Source organism: Fukomys damarensis, unplaced genomic scaffold (genome assembly GCF_012274545.1).
Source record: "Fukomys damarensis isolate Sample0158 unplaced genomic scaffold, DMR_v1.0_HiC HiC_scaffold_7, whole genome shotgun sequence".
NCBI classification, from domain to species: domain Eukaryota; kingdom Metazoa; phylum Chordata; class Mammalia; order Rodentia; family Bathyergidae; genus Fukomys; species Fukomys damarensis.
Window position 1 is genome coordinate 24978060 of NW_022900919.1, and position 12915 is coordinate 24990974.

Consider the following 12915-nt stretch of genomic DNA (forward strand, 5'->3'; position numbering starts at 1 on the left):
CACCCCTCAAAGGCTGGAAACACTGATGTTTTTCAAAAGGTAAAATGGTCCAGTACAAACACCCTTAGTTCAGTATTCTTATGGTGCCAGGATAAATTATAGTGCCAACTGCTGTAAGAGGACAGATGGATGACTTGGGGACAATTACACTTTGTTCTAGAATGGAAACCATCCCAGAGGCACTGGAGCCAGATGATCTGGGGTAAAATCTGATTCAGGTAGAACCTGAGAGGGAAGACCTGAAGTTCAGAAGGTGGTCACAGTTGGGTGCCACCTGAGATGTGGCTCAGTGTTCTGCATAGATTAGAAAGGAAGTCTGGTATCCTCACTCTGCATTAGGAAATAGAAGTTCTTTAACTTACAGTGAAATCAGTGTCTTTACAGTGGTGACTCTATGTGGACACATGAATGAATTCTAGTGTCTTTTCTTTGAGCTTGACCTTGGACGCTTCAGCTTGGGGTCAGGCAGTGATTGTTTTCTGAGTGTCCTTTGGTAGGTGTGCATGTTGGAGCCCATAGTCAGCAAAGAAAGGCCTCCTCTCAACTGTTTAAACAGTGTGGGAAGGTCAAGCTGTTTGAATGCACTTTAGTGATCTGAATTTCATGAATGTTTCCTGCATTTCCTTTGCCTCTTATTTATTATTTAAAAATAAAAATTGTGTGTATGAGTTTGCTTGTCAAGGCCCTCCTTCTGACACCTGTAACCTCACAAGCTCCTGTTGCTCTCTCTCCTGTCCCTTTCTGATGGGGAATCTGCCACATTTATCTTCTGCTGCACTCACCAGGGGTCGCCCTAACAGCACGATAGTGGCTGTGCCTGGCTTGCCTGGAGGAGCTCAGAGGTCACAGCTAAGTGGGAAGACGCTGGCTCCCAGAAAGGCCTGGCACTTTGGGACATAACTCACCAGGTTGGCTGTGTCCTCCCACCTTCTGGGGTGAGAAGACCACAGCCTCTTTTATTGCTCTGTTTTTATCATTCTGAGCCAGTTCCATTCTGTTGTGGATGTTCAGTGTCACCAGTTCCTACTGCAGGAACAGTGAGTCCATGTGCTTTTGCTTCTCTGGCTCCTAGAGACCATGCTGAGCCAGGTCTGAGCCTCTGACGAGTTGCTGAGGACCTGGAATGTCTCCTCACCTTCCTACCGAGGACACAGCCCGCAGCTGCGCTCTGGGCGAGTGCATGGCCATCTGCTCTGGGTATCTTTTGCATCCCATGGATCCCACTCACCCCTCAAGCGCTTCCCTGGGATTCTCCCAGGCCTGAAACTGGGGCAACTCACACATAGCCACTCAAGGAGCAAAGTCCTGCACAGCCGCAGAATGTGGTAACAGCAAAGTGTGTCTGTCCACGTGGAAACATGTTCACAAAGTGTTGCAGAATGAAAAAAAATCCATAAATAAAGGAAAAACTACAAGTAAAATGAAACAAAATGGGTTCTGGGGTGCTAAGGACTCCTTCTAGCAGGACTTTCTAGGGTCTTTCTGTCCTGAACAAAAAGTTGGTCATGACAAGAGCAAAAGGTAGTGAGGTTTAAAATTCATTAAAGGTATTAGAGATAGGAAAAGAAACTCATTCTGCACAGTGAGTGCAGGCCAATTAAAAGCAGGAAAAGAAGACACCCTACAGTGAGCTCTGACTGAAAGGACTCCCAGAAACCTTAATGCCCATCTTTTGTGTCCCTCATGCTCAGGCTGACATCAAGCCCAGGGAATCTGCTCATCCTGAGTCCTCTGGAGAAGGATGAAAACCCAGGTGCTAGGCTGCCTTGATTGACAGGTCACCCCCCCCATTGGCCTCATATCTATGCAATATTATAAAGAAAAATGATGGGCTGGGGATTTAGCTCAGTGGTTCGGTGAAAAAAAAAGAGAGAGAGAAACAAGAAGTGGCAAAAGGGAGAAAGGTAGAACAACTAATATAAAACAATTTTTTTTAAGTCAGGGTCTTGCTATGTTGTCCAGGCAGGTCTCAAACTCATGGGTTCAAGCAATTCTGCCTCAGCTTCCCAAGTAGCTGGAGCTACCGGCATAGGTCACAGTGTCCACCAGCTAAGACTACTTTAAGGGCATAAGAAAACACCATTTTCGCTAAAATGTTCATTAATATGCTTTAAAAAATCTGCGTTCTAGCCCTCCATTAATGGCAATATGAAATTCCTAAATAACTATCAACATTTAGAAATCAGCAGCGAACGAAGTTACTTGGCCTTTAGAAGCTGTACCCCAGCAGGGTCACCCTCCGTCCCTACAGCAGAAGTCCGGTCCTGCTGTCCCCAAGCGCACAGCCGCCTCTGGGCGCTCCGCCCGTTAAGGAGTAGCCCCGCCCCAGCGAGCCTCTTCGCACTTTTTTTGGTCAGATTGCCGGTCATGCTCAGATCTGCACCAATAGTCAGTCAGATGGGCGGAATTCCTGTTTTAGGCCAGCTGCGCGAGTAATCTCAAACTCACCAAGGGATAGGGACACAAACCGGGGGACCTGCGAACAACCTGTAAAAACGCCGAGCACTTGTCTGCATCTGGATAAAAATGGGTGCTTAAAAAAAAAATAAGTTTTGTAAAACTGGAATGCAAAAATAAAATAAAATGAGAATGGTTAACGTTATTTAAATATCAACGTCACGTCCGCAATTCTGAGTCCCGTTTCAGACCCGTCTTCCCTGCGGGTCTCAGATCTGGGCACAGATGCATCCCCTCCCCGAGGTCACCGGCGCTCTGAGCGCAGGGCCCTGCAGAGGCCGTAGAGGCTGCAGAGGCTCACGGAAGGGATGGATCTGCGGTGGAAACGATCCGGTGGAGTCAGGCTAGGGCACCTGGACCGTCCAGGTCAGGACGGGACAGGTCCGGACAGGACAGGCTGCGGGGACCCGGATGGGCCGGCTGCAGGCATCTCGATGGGACTGGACAGGACCGAACAGGTTCTCTTCCTAGAGAAACAAGGAAACTTTCAAGGGTGAGGGAAACGGAGGCCGGCAAGAGCTAAGGGGCTGTGGAGAGCAGCGCAGGGAGGACTCATGGATTGCTCCGCAGAGGATGTCCCATGGAGCTGCGGGCCACAGATGTGGGGAAATTAAATCTGAATAAATACCTGAATTTAGATTTGAATACTCTAAACCTAAATAGAATACAGGATTTTAAATCTGAATATAATTTTAATCTCACTCTATACAGAATCAAATACAACAGTGAATTCAATATACTATTCTAATTTGAATACAACCTAATGCTATACGGTATGGATTATAATATTCTAAATTTGAATCCCTATTTCAGTTTTGCTGATTGATTGAATAATGCTCTTTACAGCTATTTTCTTTCGTTTGAAAAAAAAAAAAAAAGCCCAGGTGGAACCCAGGGCCTCACAAATGTTAAGCATTCCCTCTCCCACTGCTGTCTGCCTTTCGTTCCGTACAGTACAGCAGTTTTCTTTGTTCAAGGAGATGAAGTCTAGCATATCATTGTCATGTCCCTTTTGTGGGGAACACTCTCAGCCTGTCTTTGGCATGAACTTAGATGTACCCTCATTTGAGAACAGTCCTCTCATTTAAGAATGATCCCCTCATTTGAGAATGGACTAATATTTCTTCACAGTTAGCCTCACATTGCACATTGTTGCAGGAAGATCCCTTTCATGAGCAGCTAAAAGGGTTAAAAAGGGTGACTCTGGCTGGGGTGCAGCTCAGGGATAGGGCACTTGCTTAGCGTGTGTGAGGCCCTGGGCTTCATTCCCAGCACTGCAGAAAAAAATCAAAGAGGGAAGGGGAGGTGAGGAGAGAAAAAAGAAAAAGGCTGACTTGAGTAGAGCCCTAGGGAAGGAAGCTGGGGGCAGGTGGCCTCTTTTGTCTGCCGCAACCCTTCTCCTCTTTTTGGGTTTTTAACAAGACCTTGAAATTATTGGATACAATTTTTGGAAACAAGGGGAACTCACTGGAAGGTCCATTTTCAGAGCCAGGGAAGCATCCCAAATGTTTTCAGTTCCACTGAGTGGGCCAAGGAGTTTGGAGAGGCTGTGCACAGTTTAGGGACGATCCCTTCTGTGTGGGACAGTGACCCACTTTCCCCTCACTCGCACATTTCTGCTGGCTCTTTCAGTTGCTGTCCTAGGAATTCCCTTTTCTGTTCTTTTCCTTTCCTTTCCTTCTCTTTTTTCTTTTTTGGATGCTGGGTATGGAACTCGGGGTCTCACCCAGGCTGGGTGAGTGCAGAGCTGTACCTTAGACTGGGAGTCTGGCCCTAAGAGCTCTCCGGGTCTAGGCAGCCAGCCCCCCCACCCGGCTCCCACTTGCTTACTGTGGTGGCTGCTAACAGACTCCAGCTGCTGACACTGCTGCTGAGGTTCCTGGGCCTCACTTGGGTTGCTGTGCAGGATTCCGCGGGTATCACAGACCTTTTAAAACTCCTAATAGGACTGGGGCTTTGTTCTGGGACCAAATTTCCCTGCAGTTCCAGGGAGGCCTGGCCCCCAAGAGATGTTGTGAAACTCACCCTACTTCACCTTTGTGTGCCTGTGCCCTGGGACTTCTATGTACACAGCCTATTGTTGATTACTGACAGTGTAGCCTGCTGTGGTGTTCTCCACAGCTAGGTTGCTTTGGACCCTGAACATACCCCAGAGTCTGGATGTCAAAATCTGTGATGCTCTGGGGAGCTGGTGGGACAATAGGAGGTGGCCCAGGGGAGGAAGTGAGGTCACAGTGTGTCCTTGGAGGGGAGCCTGGGACTGGGCCCTTTCCTCCCACCTGGCCTCTGCTGTCAGGTGCTTCCCTGTGGCAGATCTCAAACATGGGCCTACAGCAATTGGGGCAGGTGACAGGGGACAGACACCTCTGAAACCCCTATATTAACTCAACCTTTCTTTTCAAAGCTGGCTATCTGAGGCAGGCATTTTGTCACAGTGCCAGAGAGCTGACTCTGAGCCTGCTCTCTGAAGCATGTCATGGTCACCTGGGATGACCCCACAAACAGGCCCCTCTGGTTCCATCCTGCTCCCCACCAATGTCACCTTGCTGAGGACATCTGAGCATGTGAAGTAGGAGTAGGGACAGCCTGCTGTCACTGCCACCCCAACCCTAAGCCTATCCTGGGCTCCTTAGATTCCGAGTCAAGGTCCCCTCTCCTCCTTCTTCCCACCCAGATACCTATTGTCACCTGTTGGCTGGTGAAGCCACTGCTTTACCTCATTTGGTGTGGGGCCAGGCTGAAGTCTCAGGGCTGCATTTGCACCTAGTAGTCCAGGCTGTGCCCCCTCCATCCTCTAAGTGGCTCTAACACCTCAGCCACAGCCATGTTTCCTGTCCCTGCCTCCAGCCTGGCAGGATGTGGCTGTCTCCTTGAGTTCTAGGACTTCTCTCATCCTTCCACCAAAGACCACCCACCTCTTCTTCTCACTGGTGCTTTTTAAAAATTGATTATATTTTTAATTGGCAAAATTGTATATATTTATGGGTGTGTGAGGTTCCAAAATATGTAGATGTGGAAGAATGGCTAAATAGAGCCTTTTAGCAATCTTCCCCTCCCATTTTTATCCTTTTTGTCGTAAGAACTTATATCCCTTAGTGGTGTGCAAGAACGTGATACATTGTTATCTCAGACACCATGCTGTGACTGCTGGAGCTTGTTCCCAGGACCAAACTGAAAAATTTCCCACTTTAACCACAGAGCCTTTTTTATTTGCCACTGCAACACACTATCAGCTCTCTACTATGACTGATGTTTATCCAATCCAGAGCCAAGGGACGAGCGACGCAGGCGGTGGGGATGTTTGAGATCTCTTTGAATGTCATTTGCAGGAAGCCCCTGAGGGCCAGTGATGCCTTAACAGTGTTCACATAAGTTCCATATTGCAAGAGAGGTGGTTGTGTGCGCCTGTCCATTATGCCACCTAGATACACAATGCAGACCCTTCAAGAAATCTCCAACTGGGACACTCCTGTGTCCCACACTGCATCTTGGGCACTTTCTTCCAGCCCTGCTGCAGTGGTCTATCCCACTCTTGCTGCGGCCTGTTGGTTTTCTGGCCTGAGTGGGCTGGAGGAGCTCCAGCCCTGGGAAGCTTTGAGCTCTAGGCGGGGTGGGTTCCTCCAGTAAAGGTTCCCCTTGTGCACACTGTCTGGTACCTGTCAGCAGACCCCAGAGGCCTGACTCAGACTATCAACAGCACCTGACACCCCCATCCTACCCCTCCCCATCCCATCCACACCCAGCTCCTTTTTGATTACTCAGAAGGCTCCCAAGGGCTTCCACTCTGCCTTGCATCCTTACCAGCACCCTTAAGGCTCCTTTAACACATAGGTCAGGCTGGGCTGCAGCTCTCTGATGAGCACCTGCCTAGCATGTGCCAGGCCCTGGGTGCTATCCTCAGTGCTGCAAAAGAACAAAGGCCAGATGAAGCTGTCCTGCAGCTCACAGCAATCCAGAGACTCCAGAGTTCCCCAAGAGGACATGCCTCACCCTCATCCTGGCACAAGGACGCATCCTCTGGCCTCTGGCTTACCTAGCAACTTTCACACAACACCCAGGGACACAAAGCATCATTGAAGTCAGTGGCACAATACCACCACCAGGTGGCGCGGTGCCAGCTTCCATACTTCTTACTTTAGGGCTCTGAAGTTTGGTGGATGCTTGGTCTTGATAAGCAGATGCACAGCTTCTTGGGATCCAAGTCATGTCCTCCGGATGGGGCCAGATGTAATCTCTCCTATGGACCTGTAGGAGCTAGTCCCGGGGAAAGCTGTGTCCAGCTTAGTTTTCCTGACCAACCTGGCCTGTGGCCTGGGTTTCAAAGCTGAGCTGTGTCAGAAACCCTCACATGGGCTGGGTGGAATGCTGGGTCCACACAGAAGCTCCAGGGGTCACACAGAGCTGGCACAAATGATGTCATCTGTTTGCGGGATCTGGGGTGGGGTGAGGGGGCTGAGCTCTGGCCCAGCCTTGTCCTCACCTGAACCCCTTATCTTGGAAGAGCTAAGAAACCTAGGAACTGCAGCCCACAGCCTCCATACTGGATAGGTCCACAGCCACCAGATCACAAGGGACAGTGTGGGTGCAGCGGACTTTGGGAACCCTGGCTCAGAGAGAGGAGGCAGCTGGACCAGGCACTGCAGGCTGCACCAGGGAGGATCAGGGTACTGGCTGAGGCTCTTCCATGGAGAGGGTGCAGCGTAGCATTACTTTGAAGGCCAGAGGGAGCTCTGACACTTACTGGGGCACTGGGGTATGGCATGGCAGCACAGCAGGTACTGAGCACGCAGGAGGCCCTGGGTTCCATCCTAGCACTGAAGGAAAAACAGTAGGTTTGGTGCTGAGAATTTTTAGCCAGCTGTTGCTGGAGCTGATGGAGTGAGCCCACTGGGTCGTACTGCTCTGCGTCCTGCTGCCCTGTGAAACTGTAGGAAGGCAGCTCCCAAAAGGATGCTCTGTGTCCCTGAAGTCTGCCCTGGTCCCACTTCCTGTCTGTCCTGCTCCTGATGGCCATGGTCACTGCTCCTGTCCTGTGTGTTCTGGTGGCTGGATGGACCCTGCAGAGGGTATGGTGGCAGAGCAGAGCCACAGGGATCAGTCGGTGGTGTTGCGGGTGAGACACTGGGTGGGTAGTGGCTGCATGGGGGCTGGGACCCTTCTGTGAAGTGATGTCATGGAGACACCCTGTCCTTTGCAGTCACTACCTGGCTCATGGGAAGCAGGAGGAAAGGGAGCCTGGCTCCTCACAAGCCAGGAGCAGCCTCCAGGTTCTAGGCCCCTGCCTGGGTCCTTTTCAGAGCTCTCATCTCCACTTTGCATTTTGCTTTTGTTTTGCAGAACTGGTTCTTGGCCACCCCCATCCCCCACTCTCACTGAGAGTTTCATAAAGGCCCTGTCCCCATAGCCCTCAGCTTGGGAGGTGTACATGGAGAGGGGCACAGACATCTAGGGACTTTCACTGGGGAGAAGGGTATGGGCAGATGAGAGTGCAAGGGACTTGCAGGTCCTTTGGAGGCCACTGACTTCACAGTGCTGGATTTGGTGGCTTGCAGGGCTTGCTGATGGGAGAGTCTTATCAATCAGAATTGCTTTTTGTTGTTATTGTATTGATTTGTTTTATTTTTTTGAGACAAAGTCTCACTAATAGTTCAGTTTGGTCTTGAACTCACTATGCAGCCCAGGCTGGCCTGGAACTCACTGTGATCCCCCTATCTCAGCCGCCTGAGTGCTGGGATTACAGGCGTGCAGCCTCACGCCCACTGTGTTTTATGTTAGATAAATCATACAACAGGAGGCCACTGCTAGAGACTGAGCTCTTGTATCAACCAGGCTAAAAATGAAGATGGGAATACTCACCCTGACAAGTGCATGTTGCCAAACTAAAGCAGGGCTGCTCATTTGACCTTCAGAGACCTCAGGTTCAGAGAGAGTGCAGACCACTTCCCACAGGCCAGTGTCAACCCACAGGATGCTGGCTTGAAGGGAAAGGCAGGCACTAAGGGAAGCCACCAGCTGTCTCTCTGCTGTCCCGTCCCTGGAGCCACTTTCAAAGCCAGCAACTCTGCAATGACTGATCTGCTTTGTGCTGTGCCCCTGCCGTCCTCTGTCCTTCCCTGCTGCCCCCACCCTCTCCACTCTGCCCACTGGTCTGCTGCCCCATTCTAGGATTGGAAATGATCCAGTAAGTTCCTTCCACCCTCGGAAACACCTGTGTGCCCACCTTTCCGAGTCATGCGGGGCAGCAGTGATGAAGGGGAAGACAAAGGGAGTCAGTAGACTGAGCCCTGAATCAACTCCCCCATAGGCAGTGTCCTCTCCCCTCTCAGACTGCCTGCCTGGTGACTCCGAGCTTGTTTGCCAAGCAAAGTGAGGCCAGCAGCCTCTGTCTCTGTGTTCAGTGGTACTGGAGTCACCTGGGCCAGGAGCATCAGTCCTGAGATGGAAGAGCAGCCCGGATCCCCCCAGAAACCTCCCCCGTGGGTCCTCTGGGAGGAAAAGGTGACCGCACTGCCAGGTGGGGACCCTGGGGACCAGGCCATGGGGTACTTTCTTCTAGTGCTGGGAGTGCTAATTATTGGCTGCCAGAGGGTGGCAGCAGGGATGACCTTGGCCTCAGTGTAGACTCCAGAGCAGTGTCAGGCAACAGAAAGTGAAACTCCACACCACTTGGTTGGCTCTGAAATGTTCTATGTGCACACAGCTGCTTCTCTTTATCCAGTCTGAAGAGGACACATTTCCAGATGTTAGAGGAGGACCGTTGGGGGAAGGGCACAACTCGGGTGGACTTCATGCTCGACTTGTGCACTGCCCTGGATTCCAGCCCCAGCCCCAAAAGAGGAAAAAGAAATCATGCGGTGTACTTTTGTGATTACAAAAGTATGGAGGCTTAGAAAACAAAGGTGATGGAAAGAGACGGCATCACCGATGGCCCAGGCTACACCATGGTGCCTTCTGTTTATGTCTTTCTCATTAATCTGACAAACTCCTACAGAGCGCTCACTACACACTGGGATGCAGTCATGCCAAGCCCAGTGCTGCAGATTCTCTCAAAGAGCTCCTTCCTGCTAGGAGGAACAAGAAAACAAAGAGCAAATACTTGCATGGAAAAAAACTGAGGGCTGGGACTAGGGTTGAGATCTGACGCTGGGCTTCGGAGAGGCAGCAGAGAGGCCTTCTTGGTTAAGAGATATTTGGAGAGACCTGAAAGAGTTAGGGGGTTGTGAAGCTCTAGGGCAGAGACTCTTGGCAGAAGGACAGCACGTGCTAAGGTCCTGGGGCTGAGTGCCTGAATTTGGAGGGGCAGGATGAGGCCTGAGTAGCTAGAACCTGAGTTGAAGTAGGGGAGATGATGGGAGATGGGGTCCTGGAGTGGGGAGGTGGAATAAGGAAGGACCATGCTTCTTTTTCGTTTCAAGATGGGGTCTTGCTGTGTCACTCAGGTTGGTCTGACTCCTGTGTTCAAGTGAGTCTCCTGCCTAGCCTCCCCAGTTAGCTGGGATGACAAGTGTTCAAGTGCCTCTGCTTGGCCAGGGGTACTTCTGAGGTTCAAATGTGCACACAGGTCTCCTAGGGATGGGTTAAATGCAGGCTCTGTTGCAACAGGCTGAGATGGGGCCCACATTCTGCTGCTCTGCAAGGTGCCAGATGGGCTTGAGCCTGGGGGACCTTGAAGCCCAAGGCCCGAGGATGCGTCCTTGTGCCAGGATGAGGGTGAGGCCTGTCCTCTTGGGGAACTCTGGAGTCTCTGGATTGCTGTGAGCTGCAGGACAGCTTCATCTGGCCTTTGTTCTTTTGCAGCACTGAGGATAGCACCCAGGGCCTGGCACATGCTAGGCCGGTGCTCATCAGAGAGCTGCGGCTCAGCCTGACCTATGTGTTAAAGGAGCCTTGCGGGTGCTGGTAAGGATGCAGGGCAGAGTGGAAGCCCTTGGGAGCCTTCTGAGTAATCAAAAAGGAGCTGGGTGTGGATGGGATGGGAAGGGGTAGGATGGGGGGTGTCAGGTGCCGTTGATAGTCTGAGTCAGGCCTCTGAGATCTGCTGACAGGTGACAGTACACACAAAGGAGGAGCCCTGGGTGACAAGAGTACCTGCCTGACCACAGGAACTGTATCTTTTGTCCCTTGACCTGGAGGGGACTTGGTATAGATGCACTCCAAATGGTGACTGCACATGTAAATAGGGGCTGTGAGTGGCAGGTAAGGTCCCAGCTACAGTTACCGACTGGTATACTGATACCTACCCAAGAGCTGGAGCTCAGAGAGCTAGCTGGCTGTTGTCTCTAGGGCTAGGGGAAGGAAGAGCTGGGGACAGAGCTGCAGGGTGCCCAATACTTTAAGGGCAAAGACATGAAAAGCAGCTAGTAAAGGGGGATGAGAGCAGAGGCCAGTGACTAAAAGAAAATCATACACTTCTGGCTGAAGTTGTATCAGCTACAGTGATGGCCGAGTAACAAGTATACCAACTTCTAATGGCTTCTGATGACACTTGATTACTTCTCAGTTTTGTAAACTGACTGGGAAGCTCTTTTGTACCTTGGATGAAGGTCTTGTGGCTGGGGCCGAAAGACCCAGGGTAGACTCATCGAAGTCTAGGAGTTGTTTCTCTCCCGGAGAATTTCTATCTCACAAGTCCTGGAGCTGTGGGGCTCTGAGTGGTCACAGCACCACTTCTGCCAGGACCAGAGGGGGAGCCAGGCTCCCCAGCATGTGTGGTACTGGGGGTAGATGCCAGGCCCTCACATGGGCTAAGCATGTGCTGGGCTCTGGGACAGAACAGCCAGCTTTCATGTACACGGTGGGAGGCAGTTGTCAGTGCCATCTCTGGGACTAACTGCCACAACATAATCTTTCTCTGTTCTCAATTTTATATACTGATTAAAAATGAGACAATGTGCCAAGTGCTGGTGACAGCCTTCCTCTTCTGCTGGCCAACAACATGCTCTTTATAAGTCTGGGCTCAGTTCCTTATTTGATCCAGTGGGGGCTGACAATCAGAGGGTTGATAACACTAGGTAACTTTTCGTTGACTAACTGCCACAACATAATCTTTCTCTGTTCTCAATTTTATATACTGATTAAAAATGAGACAATGTGCCAAGTGCTGGTGACAGCCTTCCTCTTCTGCTGGCCAACAACATGCTCTTTATAAGTCTGGGCTCAGTTCCTTATTTGATCCAGTGGGGGCTGACAATCAGAGGGTTGATAACACTAGGTAACTTTTCGTTTTGCTTGGTGTGAGTGTGAGTGTGTGTGTGTGTGTGTGTGTGTGTGTGTGTGTGTGTGTGTTTTCTGGCGCTCCCCAAGGCGTGGTTTGGTGTGGTGGTTTTGTGCGCTCCCCAAGGCTTGGTTTGGTCTGGTCTGGTTTTGTTTTGTTTTCTTACAGGATCTTGCTATGTTTTCCAGGCTTATTTTGGCTTCAAGCAAATTCTCCTGCCTCTGCTTTCCGAGTACCTGGTGTGCAGGTGTACTCTGTCCTGCCTGACTAGGATAATACATAACCCCACTCCTTGTAGATTGAACACAGGGCCTTCAAACTGTGTGAGCTGCATCCACAGCCCTTTTGATAAATTTTAAGTTTGACACAGGGTCTCCTTTAAGTAGCTAAAATGCCCAGGCTGGGTTTGAACTTGTCTTCCTCCTACTTCAGCGTGCCAGAATGCTGGGATTAGAGGTGTACACCACCACACCAGGCTTGGGATAACTTTTAATCTACATGGACATACTGGTCGAGTGTCTGGCACGGTGTGGGGCATGTGCTTCTGTCCCTGCCTGACTGTCCCTGGAAGGTGGCAGGTTCCCACACAGCCTAGGGCTCCTCTGAGGCCAGGCTCTGTCCTGGGCAGGGTCATGGTCACAGCCAACAGGAAGGGATCTTTTATAGCCCAAAGAACTCAACAAACCAGTTTTCCAAAATCCCCCTCTCAGTTGTGTATCTTGTGCATTGTGTTTACTTCTTGGGTGTTGAAATATTTCAGAACTCGCTGAGACAAGTCCCTTTCTGGCCCCCTCAACACCTCCACCTCGGGGCAGAGCTCTGTACCCGGTGCCCACCGCTGGAGAGTCTGAGTTTGGATTCACCCTGCTCCTCCCAAGAGGGTTTCTCCAGCCCTGCAGAGAAGGAAAATGAGCCTTAGAAGTCAAAGCACCAGACCAAGCAAAGTCCCAGGGCTAGAAACGTCAGAGTTTGAACCGGGGCCAGAGACACCCAAATAGGAGGAAACCTCACCGTCCCAAACACTTAGCGAGAAGATTCTTGCTGTTGTTTTCGCTCATTTTTTCCCGGGCAGGAAGTGACGGCCGCAGGGGCCCAGGACAAAGGGTGGGGGACAGGACGTGGGGCGATGGCTGGGGTCTGAGACAGGCTGTGCAGCCCCTAGGCCTGAAGAGCGAGGAAAGCGCTGGAGGGGAGGGCGCTGGGGGGCGCAGAGCTAGTCGGGGCCCTGGCCCAGATGCTAGAGA